A 16,182-nucleotide genomic window follows, 5' to 3' on the forward strand; every position below is an offset into this window, starting at 1 on the left:
CTTGCTTGAGATAGATAGAATTATTAAACAACCCATACGGTAAAAAAATACATTTTTCCTGGCCAAAATATATTTCAAATATATGGTAAATATATTTTGTATTTGTGATGCTCCAAAAAAATATATTTTTGAAATTGAAAATGTATTTCTTTCAAACCAAAATACATTTCAAAACATATTTTAGGGTGAAGAAAATACATTTCCAACCTTACAGTAGAATGTATATCAAAGTATCCTTTATTTAAAATATATTTAGTGCAATAATGATGATAATGATAACAATACTAAAAGTAACATGTTTTATGCACATCTGCAAAAAACAGTTGGATTCAAACAAAACAGAGTCAAAGGTCTATCACGAATTAGGTTGTTTATTCATTTGCTTACAGTATTTCACATTACACAATATCTCACTATAATGTAGCGTTCATTGACTTTGAAATTATCTGTCAGTGATACAGTAAACAAGATACAACAACTGCTATGTACACTTTAGTTTTTGACAATATATACAATTTAGTATTTAAAGGAACACACTCCACTGTTTTGGAAATAGGCTCATTCTCCATCTCCCTCAGAGTTAAAAATGCAGCGTCTTCTTTCTAGATCCGTACGTTAATAGGGCTCTGGAGCGTGATCTTACGGGATGGGGCGTAGCCACGATTTTTGGTCAAGGCGCCATATTAGCAGGCCAAACAAATGCTTGCTGTGTGGTCGGTTGTAATGTTAGATTGCACTACCGACAAAGGAATAAGCTTGAAAACAGGCTCTCTTTTCATTGTTTCCTCACCTGGAAACATCATGAGGGAGCTTATGTGTTGGATGTTACCAAAAGAAGGCGTCTAGCCTGGATAGCAGCTGCGAGACGAGCTGATATTCAGTTCTCTACCAGCCACAGATATCTGTTGGTGTGCTCCAGTATTTTCATTCAGGTAAGTTCTAAATAAGTTCATATTATTATTTATAGCCTGTTAATTTTATTTTCAATAGCACAAACTTAGAACAAACATGCAGAACTACCTTCTATTTATAGAGTTGCTAATTATTTGGCATTATTGCAACAAACCAGCCTATGAAATGAATGAAACAAATCCTGACTGGGTTCCAACACTACACATGGGGCACTACGAAATCCCTGCTTCAAACTACATGCTACATACCACCATGCCAATCAGATTACTTCTTCCATGTGTGGGTAAAAAGGTGACCTTCCTGGATAAGATGGCAAAGGTTTGCTGCGTTTTGGTGAACATGTGCCCCAGTGTGGTAGTAAAACCAGGGAAAAATGCTCTTGTTAAATACTTTTAAGTCTTGTGCTGTTTATGTAGTGATAAGTTTTCAAAAGAGACAGTAAATTACAGAATGCTAGTAGTGGGTGATATTATACAAATGCTGTCATGATTTTATGTGAACATTTTGTCATTTGTAAACTATACATAACATTTTTTCTACATTGTAACTGATGTGATGTTCGACAAAGTGCTTTTAATTAAAAATAGGCAAACATTTCTTTGTTTCTTTATTCAACTTTTGAACAGTGGTATTTAGTAAGTACATATTCAGTAAATGCAAAGTATTTACATGGCCCCCTAAATTAAAACATTATGGGTTATTCAGAACAGAACTATGCTTGGAAAAATATTGTCCCATCAGTTGATCCAACTCCTCCACAGTAGCAGGTGGAACTTTTCTTTTTTGAGGATGGCTTCTTTTACCTGTCACAACGAATGGTCTGTTTATGTTTTGATCAAGAACCTTTTTTTTGGGCAGCTGAAGAGGAGAAGTCTATCTTATGGCCAACCTCTGGCTGTATCTTGGTCATATTACCCAGCAAAACCCAGTATGCAGGTTCATCTGTAACAGTCCTTGTGCCACAGATCCTCACTGTTGCTTCTACATTAAACAGAAGAGCAGTGACATGGCTGCAAGTCTCCACGACTCTAGTCATACAGCTGCAGTGGGCGGCTTCAACCTTCCCTGTGATGCTCACAATGACCTGTGGCTGCAATGCTGCAATTCAGTCTTTAAGAGTGCAGGACCTAAAACACACACAGACAAAGTTCATTTAAAGACAAGAACTTTAATAAGCCAAGTCCGACACAAATGTGTTTTATTTACTTTCAAATCCATTTATCATAAATGTAACAAATAAAGTGTTTTTATGTATCCATCTATAGAACGCTGCATGTTATATTCTAAATCTGCATGTTTCTTTTTAGAAACCTATCAGCAAAAAATGAACCTAAAGTATGTAATGAATGTATTTTTAGTGACACAGGACACAAACAAGGAAGCAAATCAAATCAAATCACAAATCAAATCACTTTTTATTGTCACATCACATGTGCAGGTACATTGGTACAGCACATGTGAGTGAAATTCTTGTGTGCAAGATGTGTAATTAGGATTATTTATAATAAATATGAATTAATTAGGGCAATTTCTTTAACCATAAAGAATAACTAAATCCTTCAGGACAATGTCACATCAATGCACTGAACTCACTATGTTATCCCTCTAACAGAGCCTCTACATGTTCTCACTGTAATTTCCCCCTCACGAATGAATTTTTACTAGCACTAATTTGAATGTTGGGGGGAATCAAACGCATTTTACTCGCAGTACTCAAGCTGACTTACCTTTGCTTGAATGACGGCGTACTCACAACGTGGAGGCTTAAAAATAGCCAAATCTTGTACCCAGTCCTTGGTGAATTGGATGTGCGCCTCCAGAGATTTATAATTGCGAAATTGGTGCGCAGTGTATGCTCTGACTCCACAGACAAGGTATGAGAGTAGATCATGCTAAGTCAATAGCGGTTTGGTCTTCAGGGTTTCTACTCCATGGCTATATTTCATACGGGTCCACATTTCAACAATCAAGTACCGTCTCTTTGCATCTGGACAGAATCTGTCTCTATACCGTCATTTTCTTTTGAGCTACGTTTCAGAATGGTTCGTAGCAATCTTGTTTTGATTCGTGACCTGCCAAGATGGTGCTGCGCTCCCACAATGCATTGCGACATTACGTCAACTCCAAAGCCCTTTGCGTGCAGGAGTGTATGCGCATGCGCATTGCCACGGTGGTTTAAAAAATAAAGATATAATGAAAAGTAATTAATAAAAATTAAATATTTAAACATTCCCACAAATGTGCAATGAACGTGCAAAAACTCTCTTTAGTAGTTGTTGCTGTTTCTTTCTTTCTTCTTTTTTTTTTTTTTTGAAAAATAACGACGTCTCTGAGGCGCGAAATCTGACAGCGAGAGGAACGGCCGGATACAGGAGACGGGAAGAAACAAGCCGATTATGTTCGCGTTAATTAAGTGGTTGGAAGATGTAAAATTCTCAATTCTGCCAACTGAACATATACGAGATTTTAATGAGGATGAATAATTAGCCGGCATGGAGGAAACGGACCTTTATTTCATAGAGTGGCGACAAGAAGCCAAGGCGGGTGGCCAGTCTAAGAAGCCTCCATCATCAAGCTAGCAGGTGCCTTTTCCCCTATAATATTACTTTATTCTCGTGTATTTGGAATGGAAGCGTAGAGCTGCCACCCAGGCAAAAGAGAAATATAAGTATATCACGTTATAACGTGAAAAGTTTATCGTTCTAACAATATACTATCATGTTTGAACAACATTGTACGAAAAATGTACATAATTATCACGTCCGTACAATATTGTGCGAACGTGACAATTATGTATATTATAATAACGTGATATTATATTATACAAACATGAAAAGCATAATGTTAGAACAATAAACATTTCACGTCATAACGTGATACAGCTCTATTTTTCTTTTGCCTGGGTGGCAGCTCCACGCTTCCATAATTTGGTAATCAAAATATGTAACTTAATTAATTATATTGTGACGTACTTTTGCCTTTTCTTATTATTCTGCCTTCTCAATAACTATCAAAGCCTATTCACATTTAATTTGGCTTTCACAGAAATCCTACCTCTCCTTCTGGCTACAGAGTACTTACCAAGGTTAGAAACAAAGAACAGTTATGCTTTATTAATGTTCGCTAATTACAATGTTCCACATTTCCTTGCTTTTTAAGTCATTTTTAGGCTTTTTAGAGTTTTTGTTTTTTATTTTTTTAGCAGTAATGTTTCTGCCTATTTATTTCAGCCCATGAAATCGAATGCAGATCTTCCTAATGTGAGATTTACATAAATGTAAGTAATTTTGTTTGTCATTGTCATTAATGTTGTTGCTGTTGTTGTTTTTGTGCAGTTTGCAATCATATAAACCTAGCAAGCATCAGTCAGCACAGTGACTAACCTAAACAGATTCTTGCTTTATTCACATATATTATATGTAATTATATATACCTGCACATTGTACCTAGGGTTGCAGCCACTTGGCCCCACCCCATTGTTGTGACAGCCCTGATTGTACTTATACACTGCATCTGAACAGGGAACAGTCTGCCACATTAATGTATTTTTAAGTGACTTGTTTGTAATACATGAATTTGTTTTTTACAGATGTCAAAGTCTCAACCTCATGCTGCCCTCCCCCATCCTCCTAAAGTAAGTATTTGTTGTTGTAGTTTTTTATGCGGTGTCTGTGTCACATGCTAATCATAATTATTGAAATAACTGTTTTCTAACAGATTTTCCAAAACACTAGTTAGGTTTGTTGTCATTCAGACCAATACTACTGCTTAGACATTGCATATGCATAGATACAGTCGTAGTGCTTGACACATGCAAACAGCAGTAGATGTACTAAAAAGGAAATAATTACAATCATGATGTTGATTGCTGATGTCAGTATATATATTTTAGAGGAATGTTTTGTTTTTCACCCAAAATGAACTATATTGCTTCAGAAGAGATTTATTACCCTACCGGACTCTTATATATTGTTCTGTTTTTTGTTTGTTTTTGTTATTTTCAGGTTCAATGGTGCGTGTTCTTCTAATGGCCGCCTTCCCACTGGAGGTTTTGATCCACAGCAATTTAAAAGGTAATCAGCTTTGAAAGTCAGTTCAAATGGTTAGCTAATAGTACTTTAAAAAGCCTACAACTCTGTCACCAGTTTCTTTACCAAAAATTACCCATAAAAGTATCGCTCAATAGCATATATTGTAGTTCAAATGTTTAGTTGTACAAATATCAAATTTTTGGAAATCTAAAACTAGTCAAACACTCAAATGTTCATGCTTTTTATAGGAGGACAGAGCAAAACGGACATCGGCGCAGAGTGAAGAACTGCCCTTGATAAGGACACTATGACAGCCATATATAGTAAGTGAAGACTTTCTGTGTATCTAAAATTGCATACAGCACAAGTAACTTACTTTGCAACCATTAAAATAGGTTGTAAAGTAAGTTACCAATACAAATAGGTGATGATGCATTGTAGTGGTTGGTCTCAGACAAAGAAGGTCAACAGATTTATGAATGCTGGAAGGTAAGGAGAGACGACCAAAAGGGGTGTTAGCATTACTGTAATGTGAATTGGATAGACTTCCCATCTAGGAAAAAAAAGAGGTAAAATTATGCGTAAAATATATCTGTATTAATATCTGTATCTATATAAACAGAAATATCTGTTTGCTAAATGAAGCCAGCTAACATAAATCACATTTTTATTTTAACTCTGATAAAAGTAATAGAACTGTGACTTTTGTTTGTTACAGTGGCGGTAAGGAAGGGGTTTCCCAGCGTGTCCAGAAGGGCTTTGAGGATTGCCGTGAAAGCTGGGGGAACTGAGACTGCTGGAAAAGGAAAAGAAATTACATTTTAAGTATGCTGACTTATGTTCATACAATCACACACACATATACACATACACACACATATGTGTGTGTGTGTGTGTGTGTATGTGTATATATATATATATATATATATATATATATATATATATATATATATATATATATATATACATATATATACACACACATATATGTATATGTGTGTGTGTTTCTTTTAGAATGTTTAAGTATGTAATGAGAATAAACTTATAAAATGAATATTCCTTGCTTGATTGATATGCTATATGTATGTTTTAAACATCAAATAAAGATTTCTTTCAGATGTTACATGTGAATGTGTTTTCTTAGAAATATATGAAGGGTTAAATTTATATTTTTTTGAATGATTTTAAATAAATTTAAATTGTATTTTGAAATATATTTTATTAATATATTTCAAAATATACAAAAAATGGCCAAAAAATATATGTGCTAAAATACATTTCAAAATACATAAACATATTTCAAAATGTATTTTAAAATACATTTTGAAATATATTTCAAAATATACAAAAAATGGCCAAAAAATATATGTGCTAAAATACATTTTAAATATATAAATATATTTTAAAATGTATTTTAGCACATATATTTTTTGGCCATTTTTTGTATATTTTGAAATATATTTCAAAATGTATTTTAAAATATATTTTTTTACCGTATGGGAAGAGAAAGTCAAGAGATTGAAGTGGTGAGCCAATTTTTTTCTTGATAAATTATTCATGGTCTCAATTAGAACATATTAGCAATCCATTCCTGAGCTTTGTGGAAGAAACACCACCAGTTTCCTGCCATGTTTTTTTTTAAACTCAATGGCCCTAGCGATGACACTGCAGCTCCTTTAGGCCCGCACCACACTCTGACTTTTACCTGCTGCCTGCCTGTGAGCGGCTTTAACCATCCTCATCCTTTACCAAACTTCACAAATCCTGAACATTTAAAGCGGCTTTACATCCTTCTGTTCCTTCTATAATCTGCCAAAGTCTGCTGTGTTTCACATGCTGCACACCTCTCCTCCTTCTGTCACCACTATAGCAGCATTCCTAAAGAATTTATTGCACTTACACTTTCTAAACAGATTCACCTTTACGTGGACGTGAAGTGAAACTAATTCACTGTTTTTTGGGATTTTTTGTGTTTGCTTATTTTTGGCTCTTTAATGTAAGCTTTCAGTCACAGTGTTACTTTCTCTGTAAGACTGGCTTGCTGCTGGATGTCACACTGTGTGGGCTGCCGGCGAACGCTTGCGAGCGTAGCAGCAGATGGTTGCTATGGCAACCTGGGCCTACACATCCTACCAGGCATTCCCACTCAGTGAAACACCCTTTCTCTAACAAGTTGGAGATGCGCGCACACACACACACACACACACACTGTTGGCTGACGGGTGACAGGTTTTTCCGGGGTGCAGAGGTGTTTTATTTCTAGGACGTACTTCTTTCCTTTATTCTTAAGGAAAGTGAAGAAATGATGTTGTTAATGATCACTATATTTCCAGTTCCTCCTTTTCCTTACATCAGACCGCCGAAGCACAGCTCACACACGATCTGTTTCAACGATATTAGTAAAAGCATTATGAATATTGTTTTCCTTTCAGTATCGCATTTGAAATTTTCACATTTTTCATCACCTCCTGTCACCTATTACATAACCCTCCCCTCCTCCAGGAGAAACAAGTTCCCAGTCTGCACCCTGCAGGACCATTAACTGTAGATAGCACAGGAAAGGTTAGGAAACAAGTGCAGCACATATCAGTCACATTAGGGTCTGTGTTTTATGATAATAGCCACCTATATAAGATGCTTTCTCTATGTAAGAGGACAGTTTTAAGTGTGTTGTTGTTCTTCTTTAGCCTTTTAAACCCAGAATGCTAGTTTTCCAACACCTGTTAGTATTACTTAGTTGAGTTGTTATTGTAGGGTTACAAATTTAATTTAAATAAAGAAAGCCACTTGTTGCAGAGGTCAGATCCAAGAGTTGAGCTGCTGACCATAAAATCAAAGAAAACATGCTTTATTATCTCAACTATCTTAAAAATACAGACTTCTTTCATTCTGTGTGGGTAATTTTAAAAGACCTTTCCACATATATTGCGTCCATGTGTCTTTAAAAGTGGTGCGCTTTAATCAAAAATCTTTTTCACCATGTTTCATGTTTGTTAATGTTAAAAAAAACGGCTTACCAAATATTTGATGTGGCAGCAGCACCTCAGCTGTCCTGTCTCATAAAGAAGATGGTGGGAATGCAACAGATTAAAGTACTGCATTTAAGTACTAAAAGTCTTGACTCTTTTTTACTTTTTAAATGATCATTTACTGGTCATTTTAAATGTAGATACCAGTAAGAAAATTAAAGCCGAGTGCCTTAAAGCTCGTGAGTCGTGGAAAACATCAGCCAAAATCCCCAATAGACTCAATGAGGCCCAACATCGATGGCTAAGACGGATCTTGCAGGTCTCTTACCAAGACCATGTCACGAATTAAGACGTCCACCACTGGACTGCCACACGTCCCCTCTGTGACATTGTGACTGAGCAATGTATGCACTTTGGACGTCACATTTTACGCCAACTCCCGCGCTAACTGCCCAAGACTGCCCAAGCAAACCAGACCGCCCCCGTACAACATGGCGAAGGACTTTCGTTGATGATTTACACATCTAAGACATAGCATGGGGTGAGGCCGAAGGAGCTGTAGCTGATCGATTACGCTGGCGGAGATCTGCCACCCAATACGGCGAACAGCGCGGGAGGGTAAAAAGCCTTAAACTTGGATTCCTCTTATTTGTTAAAGGAGGCCAAAATACCTGTGACTACAAACAGTTCTGGCTCCATAGAAGTGAAAACCGACCTCAGACCTGACTGCTTTAAGCACTTCCCTGATGACTTAATGCTCTTAATTGCTTATTTGGGTCTTATAGAATAATATACATGAAATCAATTTTGGAAAATTTGGCCACAAGTTTCAGAAAGGAGGATTATCCAGGATGTCCTCATACATATGGTTTCACAGTAGGATCCGCCCCTCATTTATCACATCCAAAATACCAATATAGGGATGGCAACATCAGCTTGAATCAGACAAAACACAATAAATAGTAATAACATTGTCTTTTGCAACCAGAGGTGTTGCCCCTTGTGGGTGTTGGGAAAATGCAGGTGTAAGTACCTCTAGGGCTGGGCGATATGACCCAAAATTCATATCTCGATATTTTTTAGCTGGATGGCGATATAAGATATATATCTCGATTTTTTTTTTTTTTAAGCCATAAGTTAAGAACAAAAAGAGAGTTCTTAGTCACACTGTGTCCCAGATGTCACACGGGCACTTTTATTTACATACAGCATAGATGTACATGAAGAAATTACTCAAAAATAAATTATCAGCATTTATTAAATAATCATGGTCCATAAATAAAAGAAAATGTTGTTTTTGTGCATAACAAAAAGCTCACAATTGGGCAGTCAAAATGTAAACTAATAGACGCTGAGCATAATAACAAAGAGACAGATTTCACAGCTGCACCACGTCTCTGAACAGGTGCCATTTGTGGTCCTTATACACACACAGTACGTATCACTCCGCGAGGCTCCTCCCCGGTAGCCGTAATCCTCCGACATCAAGCCGTGCAGCTCCGTAGCTTAGCAAAGTCATATTAAAACATTTTTTGACAGATTGCTGAGCGCTGTGTACCACATAAAATCGGTTCGTGGTCAGTAAGCACAACCAGAATTCATACATAAGGCGCACTGTCGAGTTTTGAGAAAATGAAAGGATTTTAGGCCGTGCAGCCCCTCCGGGCTGCATGTCGTTAGCGCGGTTAGCTCGCTAACACGTTGACGCCGTCCAGCCCCACGCACGGGGCCATCCGCGGTAACTCGCTAACGGAGATTTTCCGCTTTCATCTTGTCATTGCCTTGTCATTGTCAGGTGAAGCTATGGGGGAGGCGGAGTTGTGTTCAGTGAAGGAGTCCACAAAAGTGGACGAAAGAGAGGCAAATCTGCGGCTCCACAAGTATAATTATAACGTAACATAGACTATATCGATATAAACGATATTGTCACATCTTATATCTCGTATGAAAATATATCGATATTTTTAAAAAACTCGATATATCGCCCAGCCCTAAGTACCTCCACTGTTTACTTTACTCCTCAAACCCCTGGTCTATGTCCTTCTGCAGTCTATGCCCTATAACATAGCCTGATCTTAAGGTTTGAGCTAGCTTCCCATCATTAGCCAAAGCTGAAGTTAATAAAATCTGCTATTTCTTGATATTCCCTGTTTCATCGAGCCGTGGTCGGCCATCGGCCATGGCTAAATGTCCACTGTCATAAATTTCAAACCTAATTTCAATCAAGAAAATCCCTTCTTGTTGGCTTGAAATACAAAGACTGCTTTTGTTTACTTCGAGTAGCTATTGTTTCAGAAAATACTGAATTGTGAAGCTGCAAATCTGCCACTGTTATCCTGGCAAGCCTGACGACAGGCAGTTTTAAATGAATAAAACAAAGGATGAATCTTTATCCTTCAAAAAAATAAAAAAACTCAGACACACTTTACATGTGCGTCACAAGTCAACAAGCAGCATCACTGTAAAAGTACAAGTCATATATCAAGCTGCTTAATGAATAATTACAATTTAAAATACGTGTTTTGTGTGTATATGTGCGTGTTTTTACGACTCTGAGTGGGCTTGGAGAGTCACATCATTGTGTATCTGGAGTCAACCACAGTCCGATGACCCGAACACACACACGCACACACACACACAAGGCCACAAGACAAGCAGAGAGAGAATGAGAGAGCAAGACACAAATGTTTTGCTAGCCATCTCCAGGTCCACCTTACATAAAATGCAGTGCTGCCCACACACACACACACACACACACACACACACACACACACACACACACACACACACACACACACACACACACAGAAAGTCTTATGTAATTCCCTCAGAGAAACAGAGAGGGAGAAACACAAAAGAAAGATAAAAGATAAAACGATGAAAAGAGAAGAGAGAAAAGTCGGCACTGCAAATTAAAGCTTGGATAAGGAAATCACAACATCGGTGGGCCCGCAGCGCTGCGAGCTGGCAGACTGGAAATGTAATAAGCAGAAGGAGACGACGCACGCTGTATATCTAACAAGGTGTTTTTGCACCTGAGGGCAGCAGCTGCAGCATAAGCAGCAGCAGTGGGAGCCCAGCGGGGTAGAGCATAAAGTCTGATGCTGCTGATCGCACTCAGCACTTAACAAGAAGTAGATGAAGAGACAGTTAGGGCAAGGTTTGACTGAAGCGGGATGGGGAGAGGAGGAGGAGGGAAGGAGTGCTGAGCCCAGTAGTGCGATTCAGTGGGGAGTTGTTGAGGATTTTTAGAGAACCTTAAATTATGTTCCTCTTCTGGGAAAAAGGTAGAGGGGAGAAGAGCTTGTACAGTCAAAACTGGAGTGAGTGCTACAGAGGGGGGAAAAGGAGAAGCAGCAGGCTGTTGGTGGGTAATTTGAGCAGGAAACATCAGATTTTATTGTGCAAATAATGACTGACTGCTGGAGAAAACCTGGCTACACCTTTTGGAGAGGAGATGATAAATTTTGAAAGAAATCCGAGCATGAGCGCGATGCTGCACAGAAGGACTGCGAGCGATGACGGGCTGACGGAGTGACTCAAACCCTGACAAAGGACGATTTTACAACAGATGTGAGAAAACACAGCAGGTGCAATAGGTATCAGTGTTTTGTTTAGATTTTATAGGCAGTGGTGCATCATAAATGGTGTACAGAGATTACATCACCACCTGTCTGTCACTGGACAACAACTCAGGACTTGAGAGAAAAACGGCTTTTAGGGCTGAATGTGAGTAAGTCACATTGTGGGGGATGAAAGAGATTGCTAACAGTGACCAGCTGCTATGCTAGAAGCTCAGCTTCATGCAGATGGTCAACATCATGGCGTCCAGATTTGCAGGATGCAGTTTGTCCACCTCCACAGCAGCGTCCACTCAGGATGCACAGAAGCACAGTGGCGCCCCCAAGGGATCGAGCTTATTTGAAGACTTCACAGACAATGAACCCAAAAAGCTCTGCTGTGTCATGCATGTGAGGAAGAAGAGTATTGTCAGGTGTGCAAGGCAACTACTGGTTCTACAGCCATGAAATATGATTGGTCTTCTGGAGCCTCTACCCGCCCACCCCCACCCCTCACCAACACCACTGGTCTAGAGTACAGCTGATCTGCAGATGAACAGCGCCATTGGATCTAAGAGTGGCTAGGGCTGTGCATAACACATTTACTCAATGTGAATGGACTCATTACCCTTTAAACATGTCATACAACTATTGTTTTACACCATTATTAGATATTGAAAACAAATCTACATTTCATCTAGATTCATGTTCATTTGAAATATAAATCTGAAAATAAAATAATCCCACATCATCAACAGTTCAGGCTGCTGGTGGTAGAGGTGGTGCAAGGTGTAGGGGATGTTATCTTGATATACTTTAGTGCAAATAAGAATCCTGCCTCAGTAACACCACAGCCTGCCTGAGTATTGCTGCTGACCACATCCATCTGTTTATGACCACAGTGTGTCATCCAGCAGGATAACACACCATGTTACAAAGCTCAAAATATCTCTTGAGCTACCAACCTCCTGAACCACATCCACGTGACGTGGCACATCTATAGTCGCATTAGTGGTGAATAGCGAGTTTGTGTTGCAGTTCACTGCAGAAAAAACATCCAGTGCTCTGCTTTTTTTAAATCGCTTTTAGCGTTATCGTCGGTGTCCCTGGGTCTTTTCCCGAGTGTTATGAATAAATCTTCTTTTTTTAGGTACCGGTTTTATTTTGTTGTATTTATCCGCGACACCTTAAAGGCCAGTCCATGAAAATATTGTCAGACATAAACTGGTCTGTGGCGCAAAAAAGGTTGGAGACCGCTGACATATTTGATTAACTAAAACTTGTGCATCCTTTCTTGCAGCAAACCCCAAGTGTTTGCTTTGACAAATTACCTTCGGTTCCAGTACGGATGAACTTTAGACCTACCTGAGACACAACAAGTAATCCATCAAAGAAAGCCTAGTGTTTTGCAGTCACAAGGAGGGAGAAGATTTAAAAATAAATAACAGAATGTGCGATAAAAACTTAATGTAATGTAACATAAGTAATAACCAAAAAAAGCCCTCCTGAAATGTGAAATCAGGCTGTCCCAGATTGTTGCATGCTGCCCCTTTATTCTCCCTCCTGCTTCACACTCCTGCATTTCCCAGCATTCATTTCAGCAGCCTCCAGAGAACACTCATAAACTTGTTTTCAGCTGAGTTTTATGTGTAGGTGGATGTAGCCATATAATGACAGAGGCAGTAATAGCAAAGCAGCGCAGGCGTCCAGTTAAGCAGAAACCTTCACGATTTACACATCTGCAAGCTGTGATCTGCAAGCCTGATCAGTTATCCCAAATAATGAGATGGGAAATGCTGCTGGTGATTGATGCACTGTCAAAAACGTCAAAGAAAATTCTAAATCATCCGTACAGTACTTCGCATTTTGCCAGCTACTCACAGGGGAAAAAACAAACCCTAATGCAATAAGTCCAGGGAAAGTTAGAGAGGCTCCTGAGACGGCAGCAGAGGAGGAACGAGGCGGAAACTTAAATCTCAACAACCCACCCACTTTTCACTGAGCTGATGCAGCTTCAGCTTCTGCCACACCGAGTGAAATCCACCGAGTTCTCACAAATGTAAACCCCAGCCAATAAACATGCAGTGATAGTAATGCTGAAAGCAGATAGCAGTGCCGTGCACTTTGCTCATTGTTACATCCTACATACGGTGTTTCCATCTGGAGTCTTTGATAAGCAGGCGCTGGAAATTCACTTTTAAAAAAAAATCATCTTCTACAGATTTTACATTTGGCAGGGACATAACATTTCATGGATATACGCTGATGTTGCAGCTCTGAGAAATCCACAGGATGCACAGATTTCTGCACATTTATAGCAGCTTACCATCGACAAATTAACATGACTAATAATAAGAATTAACAGGTTATTGTGCACATTTATTAATCACATACAGAAAATGTATTTTTCCCAAGTTCTGTTAAACAGAGCAAGGAACTTTTAACACAGCTTTTCCAAACATCCTAGTTTTATTATAGATACTTACATTACTTTACGTTCCCCATTTGACCTCCCTGATGCTGAAAGTCAGTTGTGCGTTGTTTTTGCTGGATAACAGCCTGCAGTCGTTTGTTGTAGTTTTCAGTAAGTATCACTTATGTCTCCTCAGCAATCCCAGGCCATTCTTGTTTCATGGGTTTTTCTTTCTGAAGCTTCACATATCCTTCTTTCATCATGATTCCTTCCATCTTGACAAGATTCCTGGTACCAGATCTTCTGAAGCATCCCCACAACATAATACTCCACCATGTTTCACTGTGGAGTTGTTTTCCTCTCTCTTCTTTCTCCAAACATAAGCAGCATCTCTGTGGCCAAAGAGACCTAGTTTTTGGGTCATCTGAAATCTTGTGCCACACTTCCAGTGTACATAATGTCTCCAGGTGGTCCTTTAATCAGACAGTAGTCAATCGTTTTCTTTCCAGAGTCTTTGAAATCTTTGTCTTCCCACCTCTGCCAGGTTTAAACTGTCTAAACTGACTTCTTTTGCTTTTGACATGATGCGTTTTCAAGAAATAGCTCAAACCCATGCTGGAGTTTTTATACTGTGTGTTAAATAAAAGATAAGCCTTACTTTTAGTTTGATTTTACAAAGTTAAACCACATCATTGCACAGTAGAGGTTTGTGCTATGGCTCAATAAACTAGAGATGGACCGATCCGATATTACGTATCGGTATCGGTCCGATACTGACCTAAATTACTGGATCGGATATCGGAGAAAAATAAAAAATGTAATCCGATCCATTAAATATCACGAAAGCACCTCACAAAACTTGCAACACGCCGTAACTCGCCTCAGAATGTCGGAGCAGTATGCATCACGTGATAGAGCAGCTGTGGCATGCGGGACCTGTCGGTGGTCTGGATAGCATGTGGAGCTTCGCTAGCAACCTGGCATTTCATCTCCGACAAAGTTATCCCCGAGAGAAGTAAAGCAAGTGTGTAAGTCCATCTCTGAATGTTTGTAAAGCATTCCCACGTTAAGCTTAACGAGCCACTGCCTCTCGCTCTCCGGCTGCTACTTCAATCGTGAAACTGCTAATGATCAGCTGATCGGCTTTTCTGTCGTGAGTCCGTCTCTCTTGTTTGTTTTTGGTCCACTTTGCGCCAGAAAGAGGAAACCAGCGGCTGAACAACAGCAGAACGTTTAAGCTTGATAAGCTGTTGTTACAATTTATTTAATATTACTTTCTACACCAGGATCTTTTTCTACGTAGCTGACGGCTGGTAACTGTGCAGGGGCGGATCTAGCAAAGTTTAGCCAGGGGGGCCGATAGGGCATTAACTGGGAAAAGGGGGCACAAAGACATACTTTTCTTTCTTATTCTCATTTAAAATGTCTAGCTTTTAATAAATAATTATCTGACACCCAAAGTTTTAATTTGATGTAAAATGAATAGAAGTCAATTACTGTATATAGTGACTATTAAGTCTAATATATATACCCTAGTAAGCTATAGTACATTTTCCTTTGGGAAGGTACCATCTGTGCAGTCTGCAATTTTGTTGAAGAAAGATGTTGAATCTATTTAATATTTCTTGAAAAATAATTGATTTCTGTGCATTTTTTTTCACACTGCATCAAATTAAGGTTGATTACGTTGATTAAGCATCATGAGGTGGAGCGTGAGGGGTGGTTCCCTATTTTTTATTTATTTATTTATTTTTGTTGTTGCTGGGAGTTGGAACCCTATTAGTTAGGTTGCTTAATATTTACGCTAAGTACTCTTTAAAATACCAGAATAGGGAGGATGGTGTAGGTCTAAGTTTATTAGATTGATCAGTATTGCTGAACTATGAAATATTTTTTTTGTATACAGGTATAACAAAATAGCTTTAGTGTAGTTGTTGTTTTAAACTTGAGTATGAACTTGCAGACTTGCAAAATGCAGCAAGATATTTTAAAAAACAGTTTTGTTGATTAAAAAACACTATATCGGATTCATATTGGTATCGGCAGATATCCAAATTTATGATATCGGTATCGGTATCGGACATAAAAAAGTGGTATCGTGCCATCTCTACAATAAACCTCTCATTTTTTCTGTAATTGTGTAGAAAAAAATATTCATTCATTCTTTGAAATGCTTAAAGAAAAGTAGAATGTTTAGAAATACTATGTCGACCATCCCTTAACTGTTAAAAATGACTTTTGACAAAAACTTTAAAATTCATAGGCCTAATAGCTGTTCTCACCTGTATAGCATTCAC

At 38.5% G+C, this 16,182-nt stretch overlaps 1 protein-coding gene and 2 long non-coding RNA genes across 4 annotated transcripts in view; 1 reads left to right on the plus strand and 2 right to left on the minus strand.

Moving 5' to 3' along the window:
* The window catches only part of rin1b (Ras and Rab interactor 1b), a 36,013-nt gene extending 21,983 nt beyond the window's left edge, over positions 1-14,030 (minus strand). Inside the window, exon 1 of the mRNA XM_080877533.1 lies at positions 13,959-14,030. The gene's annotated coding sequence lies outside the window, so the exon portion shown is untranslated. The remainder of the gene's footprint in view (positions 1-13,958) is intronic.
* Positions 1,507-3,486, minus strand: LOC308404023. Its single transcript, XR_013973041.1, has 2 exons — positions 2,640-3,486; positions 1,507-2,039 (listed from the first exon to the last, which is right to left on the minus strand). It is a non-coding gene; the product is annotated as an uncharacterized lncRNA (long non-coding RNA).
* LOC308403950 lies at positions 3,656-5,815 on the plus strand. 2 transcript variants are annotated; one of them, XR_013973013.1, is made up of 5 exons: positions 3,656-4,189; positions 4,502-4,546; positions 4,917-4,985; positions 5,192-5,266; positions 5,662-5,815. It is a non-coding gene; the product is annotated as an uncharacterized lncRNA (long non-coding RNA). The 2 variants fall into 2 exon arrangements; XR_013973012.1 differs by having other exon boundaries at positions 3,656-4,546.
* Positions 14,031-16,182: the final 2,152 nt, after the last annotated feature.

Source organism: Rhamphochromis sp. 'chilingali', assembly GCF_963969265.1.
Source record: "Rhamphochromis sp. 'chilingali' genome assembly, chromosome: 1".
In the NCBI taxonomy this organism is placed as follows: Eukaryota; Metazoa; Chordata; class Actinopteri; order Cichliformes; family Cichlidae; genus Rhamphochromis; species Rhamphochromis sp. 'chilingali'.